This window comes from Chrysemys picta, chromosome 2 (assembly GCF_011386835.1).
Source record: "Chrysemys picta bellii isolate R12L10 chromosome 2, ASM1138683v2, whole genome shotgun sequence".
Lineage (NCBI taxonomy): Eukaryota > Metazoa > Chordata > Testudines > Emydidae > Chrysemys > Chrysemys picta.
The window spans coordinates 144,554,883-144,581,979 of NC_088792.1; the positions used below are offsets into that span (position 1 = coordinate 144,554,883).

Below are 27,097 nucleotides of genomic sequence, written 5' to 3' on the forward strand. Positions count from 1 at the left end.
ATTTATATTTACACTGTTTTTCACCAGCTAGCTAAGTAGAAAGAAGTGGGGAAAACATTACTTAAAATATCACAGATAGTATTTGTCAAGAAATTCTACCTATTTATCTAAAACTCTGAGATCTGCAGTAGATATGATGAAAACAGAGATGCAAATGAATACTGTGGGACCCTTTGCAAAATAAATATTGCACTGAATACACAGATGTTTATCTAAATGTTAATGGTTGGAAAGAAGTGCTACTTCAAAGCATATTGAGGTGGATCACATCATAATTTAATTACTTCTAAAACTTTAACTAATGTTATGAAGAGTTCAGGAATCCTGGAAGTATATGAATTGGAATTGGAATGGTAAATCCAAAATGTTTAACCTCTAGTCACAAAGGCCTTGTCTACAATGGCAGTGGAGTGTAGGATATTCCACAGTGAAAAGCAGGGTGCATCCATACTGCAGAGTGTAGCTAGACGAGGCAGTGAAAGGCTGTGGTGGGGGGAGGCAGCAGGGAAAGGCTCCAGCAACACCTTGCTGCTGGTGACTTTCCATGGTGCTTCCCTCTGTCAGCGCCTTTTCCCGCAGCTGGGGATGCTTCTGGCAGCTCCCTACTATTGGAGCCATTTCCTGTAGTGGGGAAAGGCTCTGGCATCTCCCTGTGGAGAGGAAAAGCTTTGGCAGTGGGACACAACATGAACAGTTTCAGATTTGGGTTCAGAATTACTTTATTAAGAAAAAACAATTTACTATATTTTTTAAATAAAAAAGGTCAACATCAAAATATATATATTTTAAATGATCAAAATACAATATTTCAAAAGAGTTTTTTTATATTCATTTCATGAACATTTTCAAGATTTTGAATTTTTCATTATTTGAAATAGGAAAAAAATTGAAATATTGAATTTTTTCTCAAGACGGTAAAACCGTTTTCCATACAAATTTTATGCTAAGTATTAATTATTAATTATTATTATTATTATTATTATTATTATTATTGACTTCAGTGGGAGTTCAGGGCAGTTGATATTTTACAGCATTCAGCTTTGTTTTGGAAGTGACATATTTCTCCAACTTCCATTTTCTCTCTTTATTTCTGCAGCAGTCTGGATAAATGGATAATTGAGACTGATAGTATGAACCAATACTCCAAATCAGGGAGAAGCACTTTAGATTTGGAAATACTGATTATCTGTATTATGTAAGGCAGGTACATTTCTAGAAAGCAATTTGGCATATCTCTACCTCAAATGCAAAGTTAATCATGTTGCATGTGGATAGTTGGCAATTGATTTGCTTAGAACAGCTCTCAGGTTTTACTCCTCAGGAGTAAACAGGTTTTTTTTTTTATTTTGTGCTGTTCAGAATGTTTTACAGAACTCTGCCACATTAAGGATGTATGCTGAAGTTGTTTGTTGATTTTCTATTAGCTGTTATTTGAGACTAAAAGCATTTCTCATTATTTTCTTTACCACCCAATTGAAAGAGTCATTTAGCTTCATTGAACTTGTGATGGTCTTTAGTGTTCCTTTGGCAGTGCTTGCACTAAGCATACTTGGTCACAAACCTTCCTTACAATTGTTACTTTGACACAAGAGCATACAAAACAAGTCTCAGTAACTGGCCAATTTCTTTTCTCTATGCCTTAGTTAATAGCATATACCCAAGCATATGTTTGTTGCGTATTTTACATGTTAATTAAGTTCTGACATTGATAATACTTTATAACTCCTATTCACAAAAAAACAAAAACAAAACAACAAAACCACCAACAAAGAATTATTAGGTAACACTTGGGGTTGCACTATTTTTCCATGTTTATGTACAATTTTATTTGTTCCTTCTCTGTTGGTTTCAGAAAGACAATTATGTTATTGGGCCACAGAAGTCAATCAATCTGATTGTCTAATGAGTATTTTAACCCGTGCAGCTCTCTCATTGCCACATAAGTAAGAACTCATTAAAGGCAGACTGCCCAGAAAAAAAAAAATCCATTTACTTTCCCAGTAATGTCTCCCACTAACCAGGCAGAGAGGATCATTCAACAGCACACAAACAAACTAACCTTTGTAAAAATTCTCATTAGGATTCACTGAGTTTGTGCCAGCAGATCCCACTGTGATAGCCCAGGACACAGCGTCAAAGCTATAGGACCAAGAAACTGTAGGATATAGTGTTGGTCACTAGGGTTTCCCACCAGTACCATATCTAGAGAGAAATTCTAGCCTATTGGGAGTTCATCTTGTATCTTAATAGATGGTGCAGTTTTCAACATCCTTTGTATTATTCTATAAATCAAAAGTTATAAAACAACAATAGAGAGAATCTGCATTCCAGGAAAAAAATAATAATAAAAGAATGTAATATTCTGAATGCAATTTCCAAAAACAATAAGAAATAAACAAACAAGTCTTCAACAGAGGAGGATATTTCCTGTTTATCCCTATCCCTCCTCTTGCTTATTTCAGCACTGAAAAATCTCATACTTGCATTTATTAGAACTGTTGCAGATGTGCTTCTGGCTTCCTTACTGTGGAAAACCCTCCTAAAGCAAAGAAAACACTGGATTCAGGCTTTTGTAGCATGCAAGCTGGATATATTTTGTAAGTCGTTCAAATCTCTGGGCCAAACCCTGGTTATTTTACCCACATGGGCAGTCCATACTAATGTGAATAGTCCCTTTGATTTCATGGTGGATTCTGACTTCAATGGGACCACTCTTAGGCCTGGTCTACACTACGGGTTTAGGTCGACTTTAGCAGCGTTAAACCGAATTAAGCCTGGACACGTCCACACAACGAAGCCCTTTCTTTCGACTTAAAGGGTCCTTTAAACTGGTTTCTTTACACCACCTCCGACGAGGGGATTAGCGATAAAACCGGCCTTTGCAGGTCGGAATTGGGGTAGTGTGGACGGAATTCGACGTTATTGGCCTCCGGGAGCTATCCCACAGTGCTTCATTGTGACCGCTCTGGACAGCACTCTCAACTCAGATGCACTGACCAGGTAGACAGGAAAAGACCCGCGAATGTTTGAATTTCATTTCCTGTTTGCTCAGCGTGGAGAGCACAGGTGACCACGCAGAGCTCATCAGCACAGGTAACCGTGATGGAGTCCCAGGATCGCAAAAGAACTCCAGCATGGACCGAACGGGAGGTACGAGATCTGCTCGCCATATGGGGAGATGAAGCAGTGATAGCTGAACTCCGTAGCAGTAAAAGAAATGGAAAAGTATTAGAAAAGATCTCCAAGGCCATGAAGGACCGAGGCCATAACAGGGACACACAGCAGTGCCGCGTGAAAATTAAGGAGCTACGGCAAGCTTACCACAAAGCCAGAGAAGCAAACGGAAGGTCCGGGGCAGAGACGCAAACTTGCCGCTACTACGCGGAGCTGCATGCGATCCTAGGGGGTGCAGCCACCACTACCCCAACCGTGTGCTATGACTCTCTCACTGGAGAAACACACAGGGAAGACGGTTCGGGGAACGAGGAAGATGAGGATGGAGGTACTGTAGGTAGCTCACAGCAGCAAGGAAGTGGAGAAACTGGTTTCCCCAACAGCCAGGATATGTTTGTGACCCTGGACCTGGAACCAGTAACCCCCGAACTCACCCAAGACCCTCAGGGCACACAGGAGATCTCTGGTGAGTGTAACTTTGTAAATATTTGTAAACATTACAAAAAAAAAAGCAAGCGTGTTTAATGATTAATTTGCCCTGGCAATCGCGGCCAGTACATCTACTGGAAAAGTCTGTTAACGTGTATGGGGATGGAGCGGAAATCCTCCAGGGACATCTCCAGAAAGCTCTCCTGGTTGAAATGGGGTGATTTTATTAAGGGGACATTCAGAGGCGCCCGTTCCTGCTCTTCTGAACAGAAATGTTCCCTGCTGTTAACCACGCGGTGGAGGGGAGGGGTGAAGTGATCATCCCAGAGAATCGTGTGTGTGTGTGGGGGGGGGTGGTTTACTTGTGTTTGTGCCGCATGTTAACCGGGAAACCGCAGCCCCTCCTTTTACATTGAAAACCCATTTTAAATGGACAACCCAATTCATCCTTGATATGGGAAATGCGCTGCTGTTTGCAACCTTTCCCGCATGTTAAGAAGGTTAAAAAAGCCAAAACACTGTGGCCTACCATGGCTGCCTGCAAGCCGAAATATGCGACCTTGTAATGAAAGAGTGTACCCATTGTTCTCTAAAATGTGTCTTTTTTAACCACCTCTCCCTTCTCCTCCACCAGCTGCAAATGTTTCTCCTTCGCAGAGGCTCGTGAACATTAGAAAGAGAAAATGTAGGATGAGGGACGATATGTTCACGGAGCTGCAGACGTCCTCCCACGCTGATAGAGCACAGCAGAATGCGTGGAGGCAGTCAATGTCGGAGATGAGAAAAGCCCAATATGAACGAGAGGAGAGGTGGCGGGCTGAATGGCGGGATGAAAAGAGCAAGTGGCGGGCTGAAGACGATAGGTGGCGTCAGCTTGCAGACAGATGGCAAGAGTCAATGCTCCGTCTGCTGGAGCATCAAACTGATATGCTCGAGCGTATGGTTGAGCTGCAGGAAAGGCAGCAGGAGCAGAGACCGCCGCTACAGCCCCTGTGTAACCAACAGCCCTCCTCCCCAAGTTCCATAGCCTCCTCACCAACACGCCCAAGAACACGGTGGGGGGGCCTCCGTCCACCCAGTCACTCCACCCCAGATGATCGCCCAAGCATCAGAAGGCTGGCCTTCAATAAGAGTTAAAGAGTCCAAGAGGAGGAGGAGGGTGGTGGTGGTCGGGGACTCCCTCCTCAGGGGGACTGAGTCATCTATCTGCCGCCCTGACCGGGAAAACCGAGAGGTCTGCTGCTTGCCAGGAGCTAGGATACACGATGTGACGGAGAGACTGCCGAGACTCATCAAACCCTCGGATCGCTACCCCTTCCTGCTTCTCCACGTGGGCACCAATGATACTGCCAAGAATGACCTTGAGCGGATCACTGCAGACTATGTGGCTCTGGGAAGAAGGATAAAGGAGTTTGAGGCGCAAGTGGTGTTCTCGTCCATCCTCCCTGTGCAAGGAAAAGGCCGGGGTAGAGACCGTCGAATCGTGGAAGTCAACGAATGGCTACGCAGGTGGTGTCGGAGAGAAGGCTTTGGATTCTTCGACCATGGGATGGTGTTCCAAGAAGAAGGAGTGCTAGGCAGAGACGGGCTCCACCTAACGAAGAGAGGGAAGAGCATCTTCGCCAGCAGGCTGGCTAACCTAGTGAGGAGGGCTTTAAACTAGGTTCACCGGGGGAAGGAGACCAAAGCCCTGAGGTAAGTGGGGAAATGGGATCCTGGGAGGAAGCACAAGCAGGAGAGCGCAAGAGGGGAGGACTCCTGTCTCATGCTGAGAAAGAGGGACGATCATTGAGTTATCTTAAGTGCCTATACACAAATGCAAGAAGCCTGGGAAACAAGCAGGGAGAACTGGAAGTCCTGGCACAGTCAGGGAACTATGATGTGATTGGAATAACAGAGACTTGGTGGGATAACTCACATGACTGGAGTACTGTCATGGATGGATATAAACTGTTCAGGAAGGACAGGCAGGGCAGAAAAGGTGGGGGAGTTGCATTGTATGTAAGAGAGGAGTATGACTGCTCAGAGCTCCGGTATGATACTGCAGAAAAACCTGAGTGTCTCTGGATAAAGTTGAGAAGTGGGAGCAACAAGGGTGATGTCGTGGTTGGAGTCTGCTATAGACCACCAGACCAGGGGGATGAGGTGGACGAGGCTTTCTTCTGGCAACTAGCAGAAGTTGCTAGATCGCAGGCCCTGGTTCTCATGGGAGACTTTAATCACCCTGATATCTGCTGGGAGAGCAATACAGCGGTGCACAGGCAATCCAGGAAATTTTTGGAAAGCGTAGGGGACAATTTCCTGGTGCAAGTGCTGGAGGAACCAACTAGGGGCAAAGCTTTTCTTGACCTGCTGCTCACAAACAGGGAAGAACTAGTAGGGGAAACAAAAGGTGGATGGGAACCTGGGAGGCAGTGACCATGAGATGGTCGAGTTCAGGATCCTGACACAAGGAAGAAAGGAGAGCAACAGAATATGGACCCTGGACTTCAGAAAAGCAGACTTTGACTCCCTCAGGGAACAGATGGGCAGGATCCCCTGGGAGAATAACATGAAGGGCAAAGGGGTCCAGGAGAGCTGGCTGTATTTTAAAGAATCCTTATTGAGGTTGCAGGAACAAACCATCCCGATGTGTAGAAAGAATAGTAAATATGGCAGGCGACCAGCTTGGCTAAACAGTGAAATCCTTGCTGATCTTAAATGCAAAAAAGAGGCTTATAAGAAGTGGAAGATTGGACAAATGACCAGGGAGGAGTATAAAAATATTGCTCAGGCGTGCAGGAGTGAAATCAGGAAGGCCAAATCACACTTGGAGTTGCAGTTAGCAAGAGATGTTAAGAGTAACAAGAAGGGTTTCTTCAGGTATGTTAGCAACAAGAAGAAAATCAAGGAAAGTGTGGGCCCCTTACTGAATGAGGGAGGCAACCTAGTGACCGAGGATGTGGAAAAAGCTAATGTACTCAATGATTTTTTTGCCTCTGTCTTCACGCACAAGGTCAGCTCCCAGATTGCTGCACTGGGCAGTACAGCATGGGGAGAAGGTGACCAGCCCTCTGTGGAGAAAGAAGTGGTTCGGGACTATTTAGAAAAACTGGACGTGCACAAGTCCATGGGGCCGGATGCGCTGCATCCGAGGGTGCTAAAGGAGTTGGCGGGTGAGATTGCAGAGCCATTAGCCATTATTTTTGAAAACTCATGGCGATCGGGGGAGGTCCCAGATGACTGGAAAAAGGCTAATGTAGTGCCCATCTTTAAAAAAGGGAAGAAGGAGGATCCGGGGAACTACAGGCCAGTCAGCCTCACCTCAGTCCCTGGAAAAATCATGGAGCAGGTCCTCAAGGAATCAATTATGAAACATTTAGAGGAAAGGAAAGTGATCAGGAACAGTCAGCATGGATTCACGAAGGGGAAGTCGTGCCTGACTAACCTAATTGCCTTCTATGATGAGATAACTGGCTCTGTGGATGAGGGGAAAGCAGTGGATGTGTTATTTCTTGACTTTAGCAAAGCTTTTGATACTGTCTCCCACAGTATTCTTGCCACCAAGTTAAAGAAGTATGGGCTGGATGAATGGACTGTAAGGTGGATAGAAAGCTGGCTAGATCGTCGGGCTCAACGGGTAGTGATCAATGGCTCCATGTCTAGTTGGCAGACGGTTTCAAGTGGAGTGCCCCAAGGGTCGGTCCTGGGGCCGGTTTTGTTTAATATCTTTATTAATGATCTGGAGGATGGTGTGGACTGCACTCTCAGCAAGTTTGCAGATGACACTAAACTAGGAGGCGTGGTAGATACACTAGAGGGTAGGGATCGGATACAGAGGGACCTAGACAAATTAGAGGATTGGGCAGAAAAAAACCTGATGAGGTTCAACAAGGACAAGTGCAGAGTCCTGCACTTAGGACGGAAGAATCCCATGCACTGCTACAGACTAGGGACCGAATGGCTAGGTAGCAGTTCTGCTGAAAAGGACCTAGGGGTCACAGTGGATGAGAAGCTGGATATGAGTCAACAGTGTGCTCTTGTTGCCAAGAAGGCTAACGGCATTTTGGGCTGTATAAGTAGGGGCATTGCCAGTAGATCGAGGAACGTGATCGTTCCCCTTTATTCGACATTGGTGAGGCCTCATCTGGAATACTGTGTCCAGTTTTGGGCCCCACACTACAAGAAGGATGTGGAAAAATTGGAAAGAGTCCAGCGGAGGGCAACAAAAATGATTAGGGGTCTGGAGCATATGACTTATGAGGAGAGGCTGAGAGAACTGGGATTGTTTAGTCTCCAGAAGAGAAGAATGAGGGGGGATTTGATAGCAGCCTTCAACTACCTGAAGGGGGGTTCCAAAGAGGATGGAGCTCGGCTGTTCTCAGTGGTGGCAGATGACAGAACAAGGAGCAATGGTCTCAAGTTGCGGTGGGGGAAGTCCAGGTTGGATATCAGGAAAAACTATTTCACTAGGAGGGTGGTGAAACACTGGAATGCGTTACCTAGGGAGGTGGTGGAGTCTCCTTCCTTGGAGGTTTTTAAGGCCCGGCTTGACAAAGCCCTGGCTGGGATGATTTAGCTGGGAATTGGTCCTGCTTTGAGCAGGGGGTTGGACTAGATGACCTCTTGAGGTCCCTTCCAACTCTGATATTCTATGATTCTATGATTCTATGAAAGTTTTAAAATGCAGTGTGTCCTTTTCCATCCCTCCTCCCCCACCCATCCCAGGCTACCTTGTCAATTATCCCCCTACTTCTGTGAGGAACTAATAAAGAATGCATGAATGTGAAAAAACAATGACTTTATTGCCTCTGCAAGTGGTGCTCGAATTGGGGAGGGGAGGGTGGGGTGGGGTGCGGTGGTTGGTTTACAGGGAAGTAGAGTGAACCGGGTCGGGGGGGGGGGGGTTTGGAGGGTTCATCAAGGAGAAACAAACAGAAGTTTCACACAGTAGCCTGGCCAGTCACAAAACTCGTTTTCAAAGCTTCTCTGATGCGCACCGCAGCCTGCTGTGCTCCTCTAACCGCCCTGGTGTCTGGCTGCGCGTAATCAGCGGCCAGGCGAGTGGCCTCAACCTCCCACCCCGCCATAAAGGTCTCCCCCTTACTCTCACAGATATTGTGGAGCGCACAGCAAGCAGCAATAACAATGGAGATATTCTTTTCACTGAGGTCTGAGCGAGTCAGTAAGCTGCGCCAGCACGCTTTTAAACGTCCAAATGCACATTCCACCACCATTCGGCACTTGCTCAGCCTGTAGTTGAACAGGTCCTGACTCCTGTCCAGGCTGCCTGTGTACGGCTTCATGAGCCATGGCATTAAGGGGTAGGCTGGGTCCCCAAGATCACGATAGGCATTTCAACATCCCCAACGGTCACTTTCTGGTCCGGGAAGAAAGTCCCTTCCTCCAGCTTTCGAAACAGAGCAGAGTTCCTGAAGACGCGAGCATCATGTACCTTTCCCGGCCATCCCACATTGATGTTGGTGAAACGTCCCTTGTGATCCACCAGGGCTTGCAGCAGCATTGAAAAGTACCCCTTGCGGTTTACGTAGTCGGTGGCTTGGTGCTCCGGTGACAAGATAGGGATATGGGTTCCGTCTATGGCCCCGCCACAGTTTGGGAATCCCATTTCAGCAAAACCATCCACTATTGACTGCACGTTGCCCAGAGTCACTACCCTTGCTATCACCAGGTCTTTCATTGCCCTGGCAAACTGGATCACAGCAGCCCCCACCTAGTGAGGAGGGCTTTAAACTAGGTTCACCGGGGGAAGGAGACCAAAGCCCTGAGGTAAGTGGGGAAATGGGATCCTGGGAGGAAGCACAAGCAGGAGAGTGCAAGAGGGGAGGACTCCTGTCTCATGCTGAGAAAGAGGGACGATCGATGAGTTATCTTAAGTGCCTATACACAAATGCAAGAAGCCTGGGAAACAAGCAGGGAGAACTGGAAGTCCTGGCACAGTCAGGGAACTATGATGTGATTGGAATAACAGAGACTTGGTGGGATAACTCACATGACTGGAGTACTGTCATGGATGGATATAAACTGTTCAGGAAGGACAGGCAGGGCAGAAAAGGTGGGGGAGTTGCATTGTATGTAAGAGAGGAGTATGACTGCTCAGAGCTCCGGTATGAAACTGCAGAAAAACCTGAGAGTCTCTGGATAAAGTTGAGAAGTGTGAGTAACAAGGGTGATGTCGTGGTTGGAGTCTGCTATAGACCACCAGACCAGGGGGATGAGGTGGACGAGGCTTTCTTCTGGCAACTAGCAGAAGTTGCTAGATCGCAGGCCCTGGTTCTCATGGGAGACTTTAATCACCCTGATATCTGCTGGGAGAGCAATACAGCGGTGCACAGGCAATCCAGGAAATTTTTGGATAGTGTAGGGGACAATTTCCTGGTGCAAGTGCTGGAGGAACCAACTAAGGGCAAAGCTTTTCTTGACCTGCTACTCACAAACAGAGAAGAACTAGTAGGGGAAGCAAAAGTGGATGGGAACCTGGGAGGCAGTGACCATGAGATGGTCGAGTTCAGGATCCTGACACAAGGAAGAAAGGAGAGCAGCAGAATACGGACCCTGGACTTCAGAAGAGCAGACTTTGACTCCCTCAGGGAACAGATGGGCAGGATCCCCTGAGAATAACATGAAGGGCAAAGGGGTCCAGGAGAGCTGGCTATATTTTAAAGAATCCTTATTGAGGTTGCAGGAACAAACCATCCCGATGTGTAGAAAGAATAGTAAATATGGCAGGCGACCAGCTTGGCTAAACAGTGAAATCCTTGCTGATCTTAAATGCAAAAAAGAAGCTTACAAGAAGTGGAAGATTGGACAAATGACCAGGGAGGAGTATAAAAATATTGCTCAGGCGTGCAGGAGTGAAATCAGGAAGGCCAAATCACACTTGGAGTTGCAGTTAGCAAGAGATGTTAAGAGTAACAAGAAGGGTTTCTTCAGGTATGTTAGCAACAAGAAGAAAATCAAGGAAAGTGTGGGCCCCTTACTGAATGAGGGAGGCAACCTAGTGACCGAGGATGTGGAAAAAGCTAATGTACTCAATGATTTTTTTGCCTCTGTCTTCACGCACAAGGTCAGCTCCCAGACTGCTGCACTGGGCAGTACAGCATGGGGAGAAGGTGACCAACCCTCTGTGGAGAAAGAAGTGGTTCGGGACTATTTAGAAAAACTGGACGTGCACAAGTCCATGGGGCCGGATGCGCTGCATCCGAGGGTGCTAAAGGAGTTGGCGGGTGAGATTGCAGAGCCATTAGCCATTATTTTTGAAAACTCATGGCGATCGGGGGAGGTTCCAGATGACTGGAAAAAGGCTAATATAGTGCCCATCTTTAAAAAAGGGAAGAAGGAGGATCCGGGGAACTACAGGCCAGTCAGCCTCACCTCAGTCCCTGGAAAAATCATGGAGCAGGTCCTCAAGGAATCAATTATGAAACATTTAGAGGAGAGGAAAGTGATCAGGAACAGTCAGCATGGATTCACGAAGGGGAAGTCGTGCCTGACTAACCTAATTGCCTTCTATGATGAGATAACTGGCTCTGTGGATGAGGGGAAAGCAGTGGATGTGTTATTCCTTGACTTTAGCAAAGCTTTTGATACGGTCTCCCACAGTATTCTTGCCGCCAAGTTAAAGAAGTATGGGCTGGATGAATGGACTGTAAGGTGGATAGAAAGCTGGCTAGATCGTCGGGCTCAACGGGTAGTGATCAATGGCTCCATGTCTAGTTGGCAGCCGGTTTCAAGCGGAGTGCCCCAAGGGTCGGTCCTGGGGCCAGTTTTGTTTAATATCTTTATTAACGATCTGGAGGATGGTGTGGACTGCACTCTCAGCAAGTTTGCAGATGACACTAAACTAGGAGGCGTGGTAGATACACTAGAGGGTAGGGATCGGATACAGAGGGACCTAGACAAATTAGAAGATTGGGCCGAAAAAAACCTGATGAGGTTCAACAAGGACAAGTGCAGAGTCCTGCACTTAGGACGGAAGAATCCCATGCACTGCTACAGACTAGGGACCGAATGGCTAGGTAGCAGTTCTGCAGAAAAGGACCTAGGGGTCACAGTGGACGAGAAGCTGGATATGAGTCAACAGTGTGCTCTTGTTGCCAAGAAGGCTAACGGCATTTTGGGCTGTATAAGTAGGGGCATTGCCAGCAGATCGAGGGACGTGATCATTCCCCTTTATTCGACATTGGTGAGGCCTCATCTGGAATACTGTGTCCAGTTTTGGGCCCCACACTACAAGAAGGATGTGGAAAAATTGGAAAGAGTCCAGCGGAGGGCAACAAAAATGATTAGGGGTCTGGAGCACATGACTTATGAGGAGAGGCTGAGGGAACTGGGATTGTTTAGTCTCCAGAAGAGAAGAATGAGGGGGGATTTGATAGCAGCCTTCAACTACCTGAAGGGGGGTTCCAAAGAGGATGGAGCTCGGCTGTTCTCAGTGGTGGCAGATGACAGAACAAGGAGCAATGGTCTCAAGTTGCAGTGGGGGAGGTCCAGGTTGGATATCAGGAAAAACTATTTCACTAGGAGGGTGGTGAAACACTGGAATGCGTTACCTAGGGAGGTGGTGGAGTCTCCTTCCTTGGAGGTTTTTAAGGCCCGGCTTGACAAAGCCCTGGCTGGGATGATTTAGCTGGGAATTGGTCCTGCTTTGAGCAGGGGGTTGGACTAAATGACCTCTTGAGGTCCCTTCCAACTCTGATATTCTATGATTCTATGATTCTATGATTTGCCCACTCCAAATTGATTCCCGACTGACCGGTAGCTGTCTGGCGTTGCAAGCTTCCACAGGGCTATCGCCACTCGCTTCTCAACTGTGAGGGCTGCTCTCATCTTGGTATCCTGGCGTTTCAGGGCAGGGGAAAGCAAGTCACAAAGTTCCATGAAAGTGCCCTTACGCATGCGAAAGTTTCGCAGCCACTGGGAATCGTCCCACACCTGCAGCACGATGCGGTCCCACCAGTCTGTGCTTGTTTCCCGGGCCCAGAATCGGCGTTCCACGGCATGAACCTGACCCAGTGACACCATGATTTCCACATTGCTGGGGCCTGTGCCTTGTGAGAGGTCTATGTCCATGTCAATTTCCTCATCACTCTCGTCGCCGCGCTGCAATCGCCTCCTCGGCTGGTCCGGGTTTCGCCTTGGCATGTCCTGGCTCTGCATATACTCCAGGACAATGCGCGTGGTGTTCATAGTGCTCATAATTGCCGCGGTGATCTGAGCGGGCTCCATGTTCCCAGTGCTAGCTATGGCGCCTGGTCAGAAAAAAGGCTGTGAAGAGGGGGGAGGGGCCTGACGACATGTACCCAGAACCGCCCGCGACACTGTTTTGCATCATCCGGGCATTGGGATCTCAACCCAGAATTCAAAGAAAAGGCGCGAAAGTAGTATCTGACGGAATAGGGGAAGGAGGGAGTGCGGGCCGAGTGACGACATTGCGTACAGGTACAGGGAATTCAAATCAAGAACGGTGGCTGTGCATCAGGGAGAAACACAAACAACTGTCACACAGAATGGTCCCCCCAAAGATTAAACTGAAAACCCTGGGTTTAGCAGGCCGTTGATTTGACGGAGGGAGGGGGAAGCAAATGAATACAGAGCAAATCTATTTTTTACATCTTAAGACGACGGTGCAGCGTGACTGATAGCCCTCGGCATCTTTCTGGGTGCTTGGCAGCAAATACGGGGCGCTTGGCAGTTAGTGTATGACAATGGTCTTCAGGCCTATTGCACGATCGGCTGCTCGGGGAAGACTCTGCTAACGTGCGATGACCCGACTTGTAATAGAACGGTTAACAGTCGTAATACACCATCTACTGCCAAAAGGCAAGCCCCACGGCTGCCATCACCCAGATCGCTGATGAAGGCTACCAGTCTACTGCACCGTCTACCGCCAAAAGGCAGTTAGCAGCTGCTGCTGTGTAGCAATGCAGTCCCACGTCTGCCGGCACCCAGAGGACATATGGTGATGGTGAGCTCAGCTGAGCTGAGCGGGCTCCATGTTGTCTGCACAGGTAACCCAGGTAAAAAGGCGCGAATCTATTGTCTGCCGTTGCTGTGACGGGGGGGGAGGGGCCTGACGACATGTACCCAGAACTGCCCGCGACACTGTTTTGCATCATCCGGGCATTGGGATCTCAACCCAGAATTCCAAGGGGCGGCGGAGACTGCGGGAACTGTGGGATAGCTGTCGGATAGCTACCCATAGTGCAATGCTCCGGAAGTCGACGCTAGCCTCGTACTGTGGACGCGGTCCGCCGACTAGAGCACCTAGAGCATTTTATGTGTGGACACACACAATCGGCTGTATACAACCGATTTCAATAAAACCGGCTTCTATAAATTCGAACTAATTTCGTAGTGTAGACATACCCTTAGGAATCAGGCTGTTTCAAACTTAATTCTCTAATAGTAGAACCGTCAACTTTCTCTTACTTTCTCACTAGTTCCTTTATAGAAAAATCCTAGCAAATTTAATTAGGATTCCAAAGGGTGTGATTCCTATGACGCTAAGGCCTCTTTATGCCAGGCTGCAGTGTAAATGAGAATCCAATCTTATACCTATAGGGATCTATAGAAATTACTTTTAAAACCTACCATATGTTGTAGAGAAGGACATTATTTCTATGAGTTTGTTGAACATTTCTATGGAATTTTACAGCAGAATGGAGAGAGAGTGTGAGGGAGATGTCAAAAGCCTTATTTTCTGTTAAGTTCTTTAGGACTTTTCCACAAGGTTTGTCTCAAAAGCACTATCAGTGCCTTGGAGTTAGAAAATAAGTTAAAGGGAAAAAATGTAACATGATAAACACGATTATTATAGGAGTTTGTTATTTCTTTATACTTCTATTGATTTAATGACTGAATATTCTGCAATTACCAGTGTTCTGGTAGAGATATGTTTGCACAGACATTAGGAGAGTTGAGTTGCTGGGTTTTAATTATTTTTATAAGGCCAAAAATAAAATTAAAATGACAATTTAGGGACCCATCAAAACTAACTTTATATTATTAATTATTATTAATAATAATAATAATTCTATTGGAGTACATTAAAAACAAACTATTCTATAGCCTGGTAAAAGCTCTGTACATGATGGCGCCGTGTCGAAGCTCTAGCCCTGTAATAGCTTTGAAGTAGAAAAGGTTTGGCAGTACTTCAAAGCTGAGAGGGACTGGCACAGCTAAAGAGATCTCCTTCCTCCTTTCAAATTACAGTAATAGGGCAGGAGGGTTTTTCTAAATGAAGAAAGGATTAAAACAATTTTCGTCTAAAGAAAATAGAAAGACAAAGGAAGTTGGTACAGGCTACAATGCTTTTAAAACAGATAATAAACAAGGACAAGAGTGTATCTGAAGCAATTTTTGAAAAGAGAGAATGGTTCACTGAATTAGCTTTTTCAGAATTTAAAATTGGGAATTACACTAATACCAGTTAGAAACTGGGGTCATGTCTCATTAAACAGTGTTAGAGGAACATAGTAACTGGTACATACAGTAATCTTTCCTTTTGACTTTCTAAAACTGAAGAAGTAAGGTCCAGGAGCTTTTCCTTCACCAACAAAAACCCACCAAACAAAACAAATGATACCTCTCCCACTGACTATTCATCCTGATGGGGACATTCACATTAGTCTTTAATGATGTGGCGAAAAGCAGAGATTACATGGGGGGGAAGGGGGAGATTCCCTTTCAGATGCACAGCCTGAAGTGAGACCAACAGCTCCAAACAGATCTGCACATAAAAGCAAGAGAGCATATTGCCACTGAATAGGCTTTTGCTTCTCTGCCAAAAATCCTGGTCCCAATCAAGTCAGTAGAACTTTCGCAATTGATTTCAATGGGATCAACATTTGGCCTGAACCCTGATTTAATCTTGGCAGTTTCTCTTTTAAGGGATTAACTGTAGCCTACATGTGTCCCCAAGCCTTGAATTTTGCTTTCAGTTTCAAGTTAAAAAAACAAAACAAAACCCTAACTCTGAAATCCTAATTCAGGTTTTCCCACCTCTCTTTTGTATCAAAAGTAGGCAGAGGAGCAAATTTTGCATGATTTAGTAAAAAACCCATCATGAATCTGTCCAAGTCTGCTCCAAGCTGGTCTCAGTTTGGACGGAACATTTGGTGTACCTTAGCAAACCCTTATAAGAACTTACTCTGAATTTCAAACAAACTTGGACCTGATGCTGTGGGAAAGGGAGAGCCAGTGTTAGGATTCAGAGAGAGAAAAAAATGGATATCACCGAACTCAAGGAAGATAATATTAATAACTACATTTTGAATGGTTTGAACTCAGAGGGTTCTGATGTCTGTGTCATAGAGGCTAGGGAGGAGTAAATCACAGTTATCAATAAAGGAAATGATAGTCAAGGGCTTTAGTTGTGTTAGAAATACTGTGCAGGAAGAAGTGATGGGGCATGGACACAGAGGGCTGGATTCTCAGTTGGTGTCAGTTTACATCTCAATTTACACCCACCAGGGATCAAGTGCAAATTATATAAACAATAATTAATAGCAATTAAAAAGTCCTAAGAACTACTTATTCTGTCTCGCACACATAAAGCTTAAATCAAAAAATGGATGAAGTTCAGAGCAGAACGGAGAATCTGACTCATTACAGCCACATTTCTCCCTCCCCCACCTCACTGTCTTCACAAATCTGTGAAGAATAATACTACATCACCACATTAATAATACAGAAGAGAGTCTGTCCTCAGATCATTGTCTATAGCTCCCTCTTACTCTGTCCCAAAGCCCTCAGTTCAAAGCATTTACCAAACACTTTTAAACTGAGCAAAACTCATGTCAGCAGTGTCCACCAATATACATGAAATTCATCATTTGGGATCTCTCTCCCAACACAGGAAAGATCAATCCTCTCTTTGTACACTGATATAAAGCATTCTTAATTTCAATTTAATTTCATTTCAAGTTTCTGACATTAGAAACAAAAAATTAACAGCTGTACAGCCAAACATTTCTAAGAAGGTAAATAGTAAAGGAAATAATTAAAGAATCACCACTGAATTCATGTCAATTCAGGTCAGTGGAGGAGGGCTGAAAACAAACGTATCGTGTGTGGTCACTATCCACATTCTAGCTGCTGTAGCCCCCATAGAAAAAAAAAACATTACTCAAAGGTTACAGATATTGCAGTTGTAATCAACTGCTGTGTTCATAACAATACCACAATTACTAATATAGTTTTAGCAATTGTCTCCAATTAGTACACTGCGGGGGGGGGGGGGGGGGGAAGAGAGAGAGGGAAGGTATTGCACATCTTGTTGCTTCTGTAGCTCATTGCACACACCAGGGGCTCCTTGCATCCCTCCACAAGCTCCATGTGTGCCACCATCTATATCCCCTTCTATATCCCCACCTCCTCCCTCATGCCAGGGGCTCTGTATATCCCTCCCCCCTCCCCCATGTCCACTATGTTAGGGCTTCTGCATCCCCTCATGACGCTTCCCTGCAATGCCAAGGTCTCTGTATGCCCCACTTTCTCTCCTCCCACCATACCTGGGTATCCCACTCACACACACTCATGCCAGGGGCTGTATGCGCTCCCTTATTCATCCCTCTTTTTACCATGCCTCCATTCCCCACCATGGCAGGGATTATATGTGCCTTCCATTTCTTTCTCTGCCATATGCCTAGGGTGGTATATGTGTCCCTCCAGTCTGTCTCTGCCACATGCCTAGGGAATCTGCCCCCTCCCCCAAAGCCTTGTCCTCTATCCTCCATGCCCTAGCACCATTCTATGGGTAGTGTGCCCTCATTCTCCCCTTCCACCGCTATGCCCCCCATAACTTCTTCCTCCTGTTGTCCCCATACCAGGGACCCTCATCTCACCCCTTCCATGTCAGGAGTTCTGTATATGTCCCCCATTCCCCTCTCCTGCCACACACCAGGTGTCCTGTCTACCATACCTCCCTCCCCTCCATCATTCTGATTTCTTTTTCTTTCAGGGTGTCAATATTTAAAATTCAGTTTGGACATGGACAGAGCTGAGATGGGGTTGTTGGTATCCTGGAACATGATAATGGCTGCCATCAACCAGTTCTTTGACCTATAGACAATTACAGAAGTAGTTGAAGCTGCTGGGTTTGCTAACCAGACATCAGTGGCTGTGTGTGTTCCCCGTTTCCCACTTCCAGTTTTCCAGTTTTCACCAGAATCAATAGGGTTCTGTCCATTGTTGTCAATAATATTTCCTGAAATGCTGGATGTTATGTTCCAAACTTATCAGATTACATCCAAATATAGAACTGCCATCAGATTTGAGTCTGGGATCTTGCAAGCTCAGCCAATTAATCTTGAGTCAGTTTACTGATTGTCAGTAAAATTCCATAGTCCATCAATTATACTGTGTGTCTTGCATAGAGAAAATTGCTAAGATCTAAAACTTGATTAAAGCCAGTCAGTGATAAGGACCTTCAATGCAGCAACATTCAGACCCAGAAAGGTGACCCCCTCACAGACAAAATTTCCTCTTACCTCATCTTTCCTTTAATTTAGGAATGTGTTCATTAATTACAACGTGGATACAGATGGCCTGAGCTTCCACTGCTTACTCTGACCCTAATTCAGCAAAATCAATGGGACTCAAGTGTGTGCTTATGTTCTTTCCTGAATCAGTGACCAAATGTGTGGGAATTTTGACTAGTTAAGGAGTATAGGATCAGGCCCATGCTGCGAAATGTTTTATATAACCTTTCGGCATTTCTCTTATATCCTTGTTTTAAGCATCCTGTAAGTGTCCTTCACACTCAATCCAATAACACATTTAATCCACCATATTACATATAGTTGATCATTAATCTTTAATAATCAATCTTTAATTTCAACCTACCAGGCAAATGGGGCATCATGACACCTGGTAAGTGTGGATGAAAACATTGCATAGTATTTCCACTGGAGTGGGAAGCTGGCAAGTAGCTGAAAGATTAGAAGATCTGGGGAGGTATAAAATCTATTTCTAGAGATCAAATAATTGCTAATATTTAGATTTCTCATGGAAACTGTCAAAACTATGGATGGGTAATTCTGCCAATAAAGATGGTATATTTCCTACTACGTTAGTGTCTGCAAATAGTATTGCTAAATGTCTTTGAAAGTTGAACTTAATTGGAAGCACAAAGAACTTGAAAGTTCCTTTTTGCTTGTGTTAGAAAAAAAGTAAAAGAAAAATGAGCTGAAATATAGAAAAAGTATTAGATCTTGTTACTGATTCCCTTTATAGGAATTATTGTGCTTGTGGTTTTTTAGTCTTTATTAACAGAGCCTATCCTCTCAACCTTCAAGAGCAGATGAACTAGAAGGACTAAAGAGCAGCTTTTTCCAGATAGGGTATGTCTACCTACGAGAGTGGTTCAATTTTACTTAAAGCGAATTTGTGGAACCGATATTACAAAGTCGAACGTGTGTATCCACACTAAGGACAGTAATTCGACTTTGTGAGTCCACACTAATGGGGCAAGCGTCGACATTGGAAGCGGTGCACTGTGGGCAGCTATCCCACAGTTCCCACAGTCCCCGCTGCCCATTGGAATTCTGGGTCAATCCCCCAATGCCTGCTGAGGCCAAAAAATGTGTCGAGGGTGGTTTTGGGTAACTGTCGTCATTCAACTCTCACTCCCGCCCTCCCTCCGTGAAAGCGCCGGCGGGCAATCAGTTCACGCACTTTTCTGGCGATTGACAGCACAGACGCCACAGCACTGCGAGCATGGAGCCCGCTGCGATCATCACTGCAGTTATGGCCTTTGTCAACACCTCGTACCTTATCATCCACCTTTTTCAGAGGCAGATGCTGAGAAATCGGGCGAGGAGGCTACGGCAGCGCGGTGAGGACATTAAGTCTGAGAGGGGCACAGACCTCTCACAAAGCAGGGGCCCCGCGCCGTGGACATCATGGTGGCAATGGGTCATGTTGATGCTGTGGAACGGCGATTCTGGGCCTGGGAAACAAGCACGGACTGGTGGGACCACATAGTGCGGCAGGTCTGGGATGAATCACAGTGGCTGCAAAACTTTCGGATGTGTAAGGGAACTTTCCTGGAACTTTGTGAGTTGCTGTCCCCTGCCCTGAAGCGCAAGGACACCCAGATGCGAACAGCCCTGACTGTCCAGAAGCGAGTGGCCATAGCCCTCTGGAAGCTTGCAACTCTAGACAGCTACCAGTCAGTCGCGAATCAATTTGGAGTGGGCAAATCTACCGTGGGGGTTGCTGTGATGCAAGTAGCCAACGCAATCGTTGAGCTACTGCTCTCAAAGGTAGTGACCCTGGAAAACGTGCAGGTGATCACAGATGGCTTCGCTGCGATGGGATTCCCAAACAGCGGTGGGGCTATAGATGGAACTCACATCCCTATCCTGGGACCGGCCCACCAGGCCAGCCAGTACATTAACCGAAAGGGCTACTTTTCAATGGTGCTGCAAGTACTGGTGGACCATAGGGGAGGTTTTACCAACATCAACGTCGGATGGCTGGGCAAGGTTCATGATGCTCGCATTTTCAGGAACTCTGGTCTGTTTAGACGGCTGCAGGAAGATATTTACTTCCCAGACCACAAAATAACTGTTGGGGATGTGGAGATGCCTATAGTCATCCTCGGGGACCCAGCCTACCCGCTAATGCCCTGGCTCATGAAGCCCTATACAGGCGCTCTGGACAGTGAAAAGGAACTCTTCAACTACCGGCTGAGCAAGTGCAGAATGGTGGCAGAGTGTGCTTTTGGACGTCTGAAGGGGAGATGAAGAAGCTCATTGACTCACTCTGATCTCAGCGAAACCAATATCCCCATTGTTATTGCAGCTTGCTGTGTGCTCCACAATCTCTGTGAGAGCAAGGGGGAGACGTTTATGGCGGGGTGGGAGGTTGAGGCAAATCGCCTGGCTGCTGATTACGCCCAGCCAGACAGCCAGGAGATTAGAAGAGCACAGCGGGATGCCATGTGCATCCGGGAAGCTTTGAAAGCTAGGTTCCAGAGTGAGCAGGGTAACCTGTGACTATTAAGTTTGTTTAAACAGAAGCTGAACCTGCCCCCATTTCTTTACCCATTTAATGTTGACTATCCTCTCCAGTTACCAACCCCCTTCCCCTCCTTCCAACACACCTTTAACAATAAAATAAATGAAACTTTGTTCATTAACACCGTTTTCTTTATTAAGGATTTCGTGGTAAAATGTTGAAACTGAGACGCAGACTGTGGTGGGGAGCGGGTGTAGTGATGGAAAGGACGCTTCTAAACTCAAGGAATGACAGGCTCATGCTCCTAGAGCGGTCCACAGTGGTGGACTGGTTGTTTCAACGGAGCCTGCCACCGCTCCTTTTCAGGACTCTGTGTGTGTGGGGGCTATGTGAGTTTGTGGCGGGGGAGGGCGGTTACAGATCCCCTGCTGCGTGGCTCTGTCATCCAGGCTAAGGACCGCTGCATAAGATCTGTAACCGCCCTCCCGCGCCACAAACTCACATAGCCCCCGCCCCCCGAACATGAAAACCACCTCCCAGACTGACCAGGGTGCCTAGTGACTGCAATGTGTGTGTGACCTTCTGCTGAACCTGCCCCCGTGTCTGTACCCTGGTAAAGGTGACTGTCCTCTCCAATTAACAATCCCCTTCCCCCCCTTCAAACACACTCCTCTTTAAAAGAACATGACGGAAACAGTAATTAACAGAAACATATTTTTTATTAACAACTACACAGTTAGGGGATGAAACTGGGACGGGGGCTTGGGTAAGGTGCTTTTGGAGTGAAGGAAAGGACTTATCAAATATTTGGGAATGAGAGCCTTCTGTTACTTGAGCAGTCTGCAGGGGTGGAGTGACTGTTTTCACGGCCCCTGCCGCCCCTCTTTCTTGGGACTTTGGGTGAGGGAGGGATGGGACTTTGTGGTGGGGGAGGGCGGTTAGAGATAGACTGCAGCGGGGCTCTGTCCTCCAGCCTCCGGTCCCGGAGAACATCTACAAGGTGCCGGAGCGTGTCTGTTTGCTCCCTCATTAGTCCAAGCAGCGTTTGTGTCGCCTGCTGGTCTTCCTGCCATCACCTGTCCTCCCGTTCGCTGTGTGATCGCTGATATTGCGACATGTTCTCCCTCCACTGGGTCTGCTGTGCCGCCTCAGCTCAGGAGCAGCCCATTAGTTCTGAGAACATCTCGTCCCGTGTCCTTCTCTTTTGTCGCCTGATCTGTGCCAGCCTCTGGAAGGGGGATGCCGGGGTAGCTCGGGAGACACTCGCAGCTGTAGGATGGGAAAAAAGGAGTGAATTCCTCAGAAAGATACAGTTTTGCGAACAATGAATATAGTCTTTCTCTGTGAACAAGACCATGCACATCACCTATCACATGCGCACTCAGTACAAGGTCGAATTTTCGGCCTTCCCATTGAGTGCCTGGGGTCTTGCTGTACAGATCACACAAGCGGGGCCGGACAACGGAATTCTGCTAGCAGGCAGACATGGTAAGCAGTAGACTTTTGGCTGCTTAAAGCTTAATTTATAGCAGTGCCCTCCTTTCACGTTCCAAGCAATGCTCCTAGCGTTGGCCAGTTCCTGCTGTCGGCAATCCGGCCAGCATGAACTCTGCCCCTGTCCCACCCCCCCTCGCAGTTGTCCCCGGGAAAGATCCCTGCATGCTGCCCCGTCACGCCTCTACCACGTGGCTGTAAACGGCCGGTTACAGTTATGTAAAGGAACAGGCAATCAGTCCCAATATTAACATTCCCCTAATTCAAAGCAGGTCACCATGAGTGATATCACTCTGATGAGGATTTCGGAGACAGAGAAAGACCGCATACTGCGTGAATGTCAGCAAGCACCAGGGCCGTATGCCACCATGCTTTGCGAGGCAATGATCCCGGAGTACTTGCTGCTAGCCTGGTGCAGAAAAGTTTCCTACCATGGATGACTCAATAAAGCCGCTCTCCCCAGGAACCTGATGCAAAGGCTTTCACAATACCTCCAGGAGACCTTCGTGGAGATGTCCCAGGAGGATTTCTGCTCTATCCCCGGACATATTGACAGAATTTTCCAGTAGCTGCACTGGCAAGGACTAAAAACTAAAGCACCTAGGGCAAACTAATCATGAAAAACCGGACATGTTGACAAACTTTTCCAGTAGCTGCACTGGCAAGGACTATAAACTAAAGTGCCTAGGGCAAACTAATCATGAAAAACCCATTGTTAAGATACCATTCCTATTCTGTTCAAAATAAATGTTTAAAACACTTACCTACTGATGTTTCTCCTGATTCACAGTCCAGGTTACCGCCTTGGGAGGGTTGGTAGGGGATCTCCGTGAGGGTGATGAAGAGATCCTGGCTGTCGGGGAAATCAGCATTGAAAGCGCTGTCGACTGCCTCATCCTCCTCATCTCCTTCCTCATCTTCCCCGTCCGCGAACATCTCCGAGGAAGCGGCCATCGACAATACCCCATCCTCAGAGTGCACGGACAGTGGTGGGGTAGTGTTGGCGGCCACACCTAGAATGGAATGCAGTGCCTCGTAGAAACGGTATGTCTGGGGCTGGGATCCGGAGCGTCCGTTTGACTCTTTGGTCTTCTGGTACCCTTGTCTCAGCTCCTTGATTTTCACGCGGCACTGCATTGCATCCCGGCTGTATCCTCTCTCCGTCATGGCTTTTGAGATCTTCTCGTAGATCTTCGCATTCCGTTTTTTCGATCGCAGCTCCGAAAGCACGGACTTATCGCCCCACACAGCGATCAGATCCAAGACTTCCCGATCAGTCCATGCTGGGGCCCTCTTTCTATTCTGCAATTGCATGGTCACCTCTGCTGGAGAGCTCTGCATCATTGCCAGTGCTGCTGAGCTCGCCACTATGGCCAAACAGGAAATGAGATTCAAACTGGCCAGACAGGAAAAGGAATTCAAATTTTCCCGGGGCTTTTCCTATGTGGCTGGTCAGAGCATCCGAGCTTGGACTTCTGTCCAGAGCGTCAACAGAGTGGTACACTGTGGGATAGCTCCCGGAGCTATTAGCTATTAGCGTCGAATTCCATCCACAACTACCCTAATTCGATATGGCCATGTCGAATTTAGCGCTACTCCCCTCGGTGGGGAGGAGTACAGAAATCGATTTAAAGAGACCTCTATGTCGAAATAAATAGCTTCATTGTGTGGACGGGTGCAGGGTTAATTTGCGTTAATACTGCTAAATTCGACATAACCTCCTAGTGTAGACCAGGCCATAGACACAGAATTATCTCCTTCTGCACTAATTATGAAAATAGGTTTTCTGTCATGGTGTGTACTGACGCTTACTCAGGAAGTGCTAACAATAGAGTGGATGCTATGATCCACTCTGTATTTGAAGTATCAGAGGGGTAGCCGTGTTAGTCTGAATCTGTAAAAAGCAACAGAGGGTCCTGTGGCACCTTTAAGACTAACAGAAGTATTGGAGCATTAGCTTTCGTGGGCGAATGCCCACTTCATCAGACGCAAGTCTTGCGTCTGATGAAGTGGGCATTCACCCACGAAAGCTAATGCTCCAATACTTCTGTTAAGTCTTAAAGGTGCCACAGGACCCTCTGTATTTGAAACATCACATTTACTTTTTCAAATTATGAATTTCACTAATGTTCTTTTTACCCCCATGTGCATCAAACAAACAACTTTACACATCTAAATCACTTTGTATAGCCTGTAAAGTTATTTCCTACAAGTTATTTTCCTTTTTGCACTTTATTTTTTTTTATTTTCAAAAACAAACAATGAATCACACAAAAATATTGCAGATCACAAATATTCTGTGAACTAATTAGCATGTGATGGGCTTCACAGGACACTACCACCATCCCCCTGGCCTGTTTAAAAAACCAAACCAAACCTTTATTTGTATTATGGATAAAGGATGGTTGAGCTCTATACTTAAGGCCCCAATCTGCAAAGATTTGCATGTGTTCACCTTTACCCACATAAGTACTGTCATTGAAGACAATGGGACCACTCACCCACATAATGACAAGCACATGTATAATTCTGTGAAGATGCAATGCTGTTACATACCCCATTTTACCTCCATCCCTTGCTTGAGAAACACAAATTTAAACCCTCATGTTTCTTCAGTTTCTGTATAACATATTTATATGGGCCTCAAAACTGTAGTATCTGAGTTCCTCCCATCTTTAAATGTATTTAATCTCACTACATGCCTAGGAGGTAGGACAGTACCATTATCCAGATGTGGACTTGAGGAACCCAATGTGGGCTTCACTAAGGTACTTAGGCGACTAAGTCCCATTGAAATCAGTAGGAGTTAGACACCTAAATTCCTCTGTGAATTTCCCACAGAGAGACTATGGGCCAGATTTTTAAACGCAGTCAGCTACCTGAAGATGCCAATAGATGCCCAGTGGGATTTTCAAAAGCCTGGGAGTTGGGCACCTAGATGCTTAAGAAAAACCCCACTAGGTGTCTACATGAATCTCTAGGCACTGAAATATCCTTAAAAATCTGGTCCTTAGTAACTAACACAAGTTCAAGTAGGAAGTCTGTGGCAAAGCAGGCAATTGAATCTGGGCCTTTTGAGTTCTAGGCTAGTGCCCTAAACAGTACATTAGTCTTCCTCTCTAAATAGTCTTCTTCCTCTTCCTCTTCTATAAAACGTACATACCTGAGAGGTAATATGTACTCATGGATCCCACTGAAGTCTGACTATTCCTGTGATTAAAGTTAAGCATGTGCTTAAATGCTTTACTGGAGCAGGGCAAGTATTCTCAATAACTTGGGGCTTTTCTGTAATTCCAGTGCAGCTGTACCATTGGAGCACTTAGTCAAGACACTACCTAGGCCGACAGAAGAGCTTCTCCCATCAGCGTAGGTAATCCACCTCCAGAGGGGTGGTTGCTACATTGACAGGAGAAGCCCTCCCATCAACATAGCACTGTACTGGGAGTTAGGTCTGTGTAGCTCTCTCGCTCAAGGATGTGGACATAGTTATATGATATACATTTGTAGTGTAGACCTTGTAGGCCCAAACCGTCAGGCCATTGATAGGTGCCTGCAACTTTACATTCACCTTAATGCTGTGGGGTGCATGAAAAGTTTAATTCTATTTAAGCTATGCATGACTTCAAACTATTTGGAGATGTGCAAGTTGTCATATCTTGCTGAATTATAAATGATTTGTTTACTATTACTCAATCTTGTTATGATGTGTGAGCTATTTTTAAAAGGACCTAATATATAATGCCCTTCAGTAAAGGGAACAAAGGAGCAAGAAACCAACTGGGTGATAAAGGTAGTGTTAGCATTGTGGTTTTTGCAAGCTGCTTTTTATGCAGAATGCATGATCAAAGTAATTTCCATATGAAAGGCAGAAGAATTCATACCTTTTTTGTGGTGATTGGAGAAGCTTTTGTATCTCTGCTTCAGACATATAAGGTCAGTGTTTAATGTTTTTGTATGGGTCACTATTCAAACATTTGTGTGTGTACCACAGCCTTTGTTTTGGTTATCTAACCTAGAACTTGATTTCTAGATGTTTCTCTACAAGAGCTAATACTAATTGCATACTAATTGCAAATGTAACCCTTACAAGCAAAATGGAGACTGTTCAATCCAAAATGGAGACTGTATAATCAACTGAATAAAATCAGATTAATAGCTAATTATCCCCTATACTGGGTTATGACTAAACTAAATCCACCGTCCTCCAAAGGCAGGATATAACAACCTAAAATTATTTTCCATTTCTAGCTGGAAATGAGTCAATATGGAGAGGAACTTATTTAGTTAATTTTCACAACCTCTAAAAGTAAATAACCCATTTTAACCATAAATATCCTTTATGTAATTCAATTCTCTGTGTGGAAGTTCACAAATAAATATCATGGACATTATATTTACAATTTTGATTTGTGAGTGTGAGATGAGAGACACAGACAACAACTTAAAGGGCCATATCGCCTCTTCCAGGAGAAATCCATCAAAAGGGACAAGTTCTTCTTTGTCCCAGTTGAGCAGGCTGGGGAATTGGTCTTCTGAATCTATAGCTGATCCTAAATCCATATGGATCTCAGGACACCCTGATACCAGACACCTCTGTGTTCCTGGGGAACCAGGGTGCAGTATCCAGCCAGACTCATGAAAGACACCGCCCCCCACCCCCAGCCTCTGCTTAAACCAAAACCCATCAGAAAAAGAAAACTTGCAGAGAGCAGTGAAGGGCGTTGGGAGACACACCTAGACCCCTCCTGACAAGGGTGACAAGATTAAGACATCTCCATTAGCATACAGAATGGAGAGCAAAGACAACTCCCCTAGCCTCATCTGCATGAAAGATGGGACAGGAAGACATCTCAATTTACATACCGAATGGAGAACAGAGAACCACACTGAATTCTGGGACCAGAAAAAGCAGGGAAGCACTGCATCCTGGGAATCTCTGCTCCAGATGCTAATGAACCTACGCCTGCACACACACCCAGCTCAGCAGTTATCAGACCAATTCTAGTAATGAATCCTTAATTGATATCCAAATACT

The 27,097-nt window shown here is 45.9% G+C and overlaps 1 long non-coding RNA gene across 2 annotated transcripts in view; it reads right to left on the reverse strand.

Annotated features, from left to right (window-relative positions):
• Nucleotides 1-957: 957 nt before the first annotated feature.
• LOC112059544 (uncharacterized) overlaps nucleotides 958-27,097 on the reverse strand; it is a 161,309-nt gene continuing 135,169 nt past the window's right edge. For both annotated transcript variants that reach the window (XR_006176755.2, XR_002888853.3), the window contains one exon: nucleotides 958-2,539. This is a non-coding gene — a long non-coding RNA (uncharacterized LOC112059544). The remainder of the gene's footprint in view (nucleotides 2,540-27,097) is intronic.